General features: G+C 44.5%; 1 non-coding gene across 1 annotated transcript; it reads right to left on the bottom strand.

Annotated features, from left to right (window-relative positions):
• Positions 1-5,928: 5,928 nt before the first annotated feature.
• LOC117851122 (small nucleolar RNA Z247) lies at positions 5,929-6,067 on the bottom strand. Its single transcript, XR_004639483.1, has one exon. It is a non-coding gene; the product is annotated as a small nucleolar RNA Z247 (small nucleolar RNA).

The following is a 6,067-nucleotide window of genomic DNA, read 5'->3' as shown; positions in this document are numbered from 1 at the left end:
TGCCATGAGCCTGCTTGTCTTGTTAGATGCCGAGCTGCTATGCATGAGCATGATATATTACTATTCGTCTTCTCCCACATTTTCAGTATCCATGATGCAGCATGGAGTCGCACTACTTCCTGCAGAATCAAAGCCATATATAAAGGGGCCTTGATGCACTATGTTGCCCTCTTCTTCCATCTCAGGAATTGCAGATTTTATTTCCGGCCAGGCTACGACTAGATCACCAATCAATTGCTCCTTCCATGACAGACATGTGAAGCTTGTTAATTCCAGGAAATCTGATGAGGCAAACAGTGGAAGTTTGAGCAGTTTCAAGGCAAATGATATGTATGTAATATAAAATTTAATCGATTGTTTCCCGAGCTTGGCCCATATATAATTGAGCCCAAAATGGACTGTGCTAAAAGTAAATTGGGCTAAAAAGGCCAAACCTAAGATGAGGGAAAATAGACCGGGTCCAACAAGAATTGGGCATATAAGTTATGACGTTTTTAGCAACATTTTCTTGTTGCCATAGATTTAGTGATGAATCCAAGGTGAGGAACGTTACTGACTATATGGTTACAGGTGCTACATTAGTGGCAAACATTGTTCATCCCTAGCGTCACGAATCGCACCTGTAGAAACTGAAATGCTAGCTTAGGCGATGAGACAAGCTATTTTTCGGACAAGAGATACAGCCTTTGATTTACGGAAAATTAATCACCCGCAGGCAGCACATGAATGTGCCAAACTTGTCTCCTTATACACTGCTGTTCGGGAATCCACCTTTAGTACCTGTCCCAAACCCACTTTAGTACCGGTTGTGCTACATCAGTAGTAAAGGGGGTCATTTAGTACCGGATCAAATAACCAGTACTAAAGGGGTATTAAAATATTAAAAAAAAGAAATCCACCGACCAGAGCCCGGCCGCACCCCGCCGCCATCCACTCGAGTGTTGAAGCCCCGACCGCACAGCACCTAAGCCCCGCATCAGAGAGAGAGAGAGAGAGCCGCCCTTCCGACTCGTCACCGCCGGCCGCCCTTCCTCCTCATCACCGTCGGCCGCTCTTCCTCCTCGTCGGACGACCCACCACCTCGACTCCCCCGCAACCCCCTGTCGGCCCCCTTGCTCGGCCGGCCGCCCTCGCGACGCGCTCCGCTGCCCCTCATGCCGCCGGCTGCCCTCGCCCAGAGGGAGAGGGGTGAGGCCATGCACCTCGTCCTGCTGCGCCGCCACCCCTTAGATCCCGCTGCCCCCGCCACGCCTCCACGCTGCAGGTCCCCGTGCCGTCGCCCGCCACTCCACCTATGCGCTCCACCATTGCCGTATTGTCACCTCACCTTATCCCGCCGCGCTCCTCACCGGCGTCGCAGTGAGGGACGCGCGGAGGGGAGAGGCGAGGGGCAGTCGTGAGGGGAGGGGAGAGGCACGCTTGGAAGAATGGGAGGAAGAGAAGCAAGGCCTCCGTGGGGGGTGAAGGTGAGAGGAGGGCCATTCGGGAGAGAGAGAGAGAGAGAGAGGCGTGCGGATAAGATGGTGAGGAGCGGACGCGTGTGGTGGACTTCAATCCAGTGAAGTCCATTTAGTACCGGGTGCAGGCTTCACCTGGTACTAATGTGCAACCTTTTAGTACCAGGTGAAGTCTCCACCCGATACTAAAGGGGTTTACGGGGGCCTCATCGGGGACTAGCCGTTAGGTCCGGTACTAATGTGACCGGTACTGAGCCTTGTGACGAATGCTCAGTTTTCTAGTAGTGTTAAGGGTGATCAGTGAGGAGTGGCTTGATGAAGAAGTACCACTACGAGAGTTTGTCGATGCGCCTTGAGCTTGATCGTAACTCTGATGTATACCATGTGGGTAATAAAAAGTCACAGGCATGGTAAGATAAAAACTAACAGTGTCACAAGGCCAACAAAAGGACGCATCCAGTGTAAGAATATGAGGAAACGTAGTTGTCTATCTTAGCTGGCCACGATTGCATGTTAATATAGGGTAAAATTCACCAAGAGACTTACATGAGTACTATTATGATCATCTAGGACTCGTTTGTCTTATAGCTTGAATTACAAGAGGATCCTATCTCTAAGCAACCGAGTCAATCTCTAAGATCACAATAGTACTAAACTCGTTACAAGTCATTACAAGTATATCTCTAACATCCTTCCTCAATCTAAACTTCTCTTTCTTTTGAGATTTAGATTATTTTTGAAACTATCTAGCTTACCAATCGGCAAGGCTTTGGTGAATCCATCTGCAACCTGATCATGTGTAGATATTAATCTGACTTGTAGCTGCTTCTTGGTTACTCACTCTCGAACAAAGTGAAAATCAATTTCTATATGTTTTGCTCGAGCATGGAAAACCGAATTTGCTGAAAGATAGGTGGCTCCCAAATTGTCAAACATAAAATAGGCGACTGTGTTAATTTCACTCCAAGTTCCAATAATAACGATTCTAGCCAAATCAATTCTGCGGTAGCATTAGCCATAGACTTGTATTCTGCTTTCAATACTAGACCTTGAGACTGTAGCTTGTTTTCTAGCACTCCAAAACACTAAATTGGGATCAAAGAATATTGCAAAACCTCTAGTAGGTTTTCTATCAACAACACTTCCAGCCCAATCAGCATCAGAGAAGACACTCAAAGTTATGGAGCTCGACTTCTTTATATTTAACTCAATATCCAACATATATTGAACATAACGAAGAATTCGTTTAACAGCTATCCAATGAATAGAAGTCGGAGCACGCAAGAATTGACATACCTTGTTAACTGCAAAGGCTAAATACGGCCATGTAAGAGTAAGATACTGCAAAGCACCAACAATACTCCTGTAGCGTGTACTGTCTTCTGGACCTAGCGGTTCACCTTTAAAACTTGAGAGTTTTTCCGAACTTGACAGTGGTGTTGGAGAACCATACCAACCCGTGTAAGAATCTCTTCTGCATACTTTTGTTGAGAAAGTAACAGTCCTTCCTCACTTCTCTAAACCTTAATTTCGAAGAAGCAATTCAAGTCACCAATATCTTTGAGAGCAAATTCTTTCCTCAAATCTGATAGCAAGACCGCAACAGCTTCACTAGTAGAACTAGTGACAATGATATCATCAACATATATAAGCATAAAAATGACAACTCCTAATTTTTGATAAATAAATAGATAATTATTTGATTTTGAAGCTATTAACTCAATATCAATAAGTTTGGAGCTCACTCTTGCATACCAAGCACGTAGGCGTGCTTGTTACAGACCATAAATTGCTTTGTCAAGTCTATGTACTATATGTGGAGCATCAATTTTTTCAAAATCCGAAGGTTGTTTCATATATATCTCCTCTTCCAGAACACCGTGCAGAAATGTATTCTGAACATCCAACTGTCTTAAACACCAACCTCTAGATATTGCTAAAGACAAGACAAGCCTTATAGTAGCAATCTTGACAACTGGACTAAATGTGTCCTCATAATCAATTTCATACCTTTTGGCGAAACCCCTTTGTTACCAATCGTGCCTTGTATCTATCAAATGTCCCATCAGCCTTCTTTTTAACCTTGTACACCCATTTGCAATCAATTAAGTTGCAACCACCCTTGGGCGGCTCAACTAAGTGCCAGGTATTATTCTTGAGTAATGTTGTAAACTCCTCCTTGAGTAATGTTGTAAACTCCTCCTGCATAGCTTGTTTCCATCTTGAATTGTTTAATGCTTCCAGCAAATTCTCAGGTTCTCCAGTAGCACAAAAATTTCCATATCAAATAGTCCCATTTGTAAACTTTTTGGGTTGAACAATACCATGTTGAAGTCGTGTGCACCGTAGAGGAGGTGCATCATTTACTGATGACTGCAGCTGCGTGCTGAATCTAGCAGGAGGCGCAGAAGATCTGCAGCGTGCGCGCAGGCGAAGCTGCTGGAGCGGTCAGGACGGATGGAGACCAGCCGCCACACGTCGGTGACAAAGAGGCGCTAGGCGCGCGCGCGGTCGACGACTGGGAAGCGCACGCGGAGGCGCGGGATGCGCGCACTCTGCCCTCCCCCCCCCCACGCGTCACACTCGGGTTGGCTTCGGCGGGCGCAAGCGAATCCACCCAGTATCCCGTGCCGGATACGCCTGCACGCCTGATCCGCCAGCTGTAGGTGCAGGCGTATCCGCTTGGATTTTCTACGGCCGAGACTCCGTTAGCGCCTTCAATATTATCATATGCAACTTCTTCTTCTCTATGGTTTGACTCCAAAATTGCTGGGACAGACACCTGCACATCATCAACGGCCTCACCAGGAACATTAGCAACATCAGTTAGACAACTTACATCCCCATGGTTAAGCAAATGTGAGGGTAAAAGAATGATTTCTTGGCGCAACTAAGCACCGGCGTTAGGATTGAGATGGGCAAAAGGGAAAAAATCCTCATCAAAGTCAACATCTCTAGATATGTAGATGCGTCCAGTGGAGATGTCAAGACACTTAAAACCCTTGTGCATAGCACTATAGCCTAAGAAGGCACAGCAAGTAGAGCGGAAAGCAAGCTTTTGTGAGTTGTATGATTGCAAATTAGGCCAACAGGCTCAACCAAAAACTTGTAGTGATGTATAATCAGGAGTTTCATGAAGGAGCCGAGCAACAGGAACATCAAAGTTAATGACTGCTTGGAAGGAGATTAATGAGGTAAGTAGCAGTAAGAAAGGTATGATCCCAATATATTTAAAGGCGGTGTTTTCATTCGGCCACACCATTTTGTTGATGAGCATGAGGATAAGAAACACGGTGTGTGATTTCTATACGTTGAAAGAAGGAGTTCAACTTCTCATATTCTCCTCCCCAATCTGGTTGTATAGTCTTTTGGTTGAATTTTCTTTCTACAAGTTGCTGGAAATTTTGGAAGACTAGAAATACATCGGATTTTTTCTTTAGCAGGTAGATCCATGTATATTTGCTGAAATCATTAATGAAGCTAACATAGCTATGTCGTCCAACAGATAAGGGAGCCGGCCCCAAACGTCAGAAAAAATTAAATCAAGAGGAGATTCAGATGAACTATTTGATATAGGGTATGGAAGCTGATGGCTCTTGGCCATCTGACAAGAATTACAAATAGATTCTGATTTTTTATCACTAGCACACAGAAGTTTATTTAAACTAAGAATTTTTTCTACAATAGGGAGATCTGGATGCCCCAGTCTACTATGCTATCGTGTAGTAAAGGGCTTTTGGACGACAAAAACTTGTTTTCTGGAATCTTCTGGAGCTAGATGAGATCCTAAGGGATAGAGGCCTCCTCGGGATCTACCTTGATGGATAACTTTCTTCATTTCCTGATCCTTTATACAAAAGAAGTTTGGATGAAATTCTATGAAGGCATCATTATGTCAAGCTAGCATGTGAACGGAAACTAAATTCTTACCAGCACTAGGAACATGAAGAATATTTTTTAGAATAATATTTTTGCTAGGGGTATGTAAAGTTGTATGACCAATGTTACTAATTTTCATACTTGTTCCATTGGCGCATGTACTGATCTCGCCCATTATACTTGTCATGAACTATCATTTTCTCAAGTTCACTAGTAACATGATCAGACGCTCCATTGTCTACATACCAGTTTGTGTCATAACCGTAACCAGTAGTAGCCGCCCCTGCCCTCTTCTGATTTTGTTGATCTTCATCATCATCATATCTATACCAGCAACGATTTGCTTCATGTCCTACTTTCTTGCAGATCTAACATACTGTTTTGTTATTGCGTCCACCTTGCTTGGATGTGTTGGGGTTGCTAGGGCCGGAGCTGCTGCCACGATATGATGCACCGCAACTACAATTGCCACGGCCACGACCACGATTGTTGTTACTGCCACGACCACGACTACCATAGTAGCCGCATCCTCTACCAACCATATTAGCTGATGACTGGAATTGTCCTCCTTCTTGAAACATCTCCATGCGTTGATCATATGTGAGTAACTGAGAATACAAGTCACTCAAGGTGAGAAAGTCAACACGACTGAGCATAGATGACACAAAGGGATTATAGTCAAAGTCAAGACCATTCAGAATAAAGTGGACCATCTCATCATCATCTATAAT

Source organism: Setaria viridis, chromosome 3 (assembly GCF_005286985.2).
Source record: "Setaria viridis chromosome 3, Setaria_viridis_v4.0, whole genome shotgun sequence".
Taxonomy (NCBI): domain Eukaryota; kingdom Viridiplantae; phylum Streptophyta; class Magnoliopsida; order Poales; family Poaceae; genus Setaria; species Setaria viridis.
Note: the sequence above shows the minus strand (reverse complement) of the source record. Positions and strands in the feature narration are given on the sequence as shown.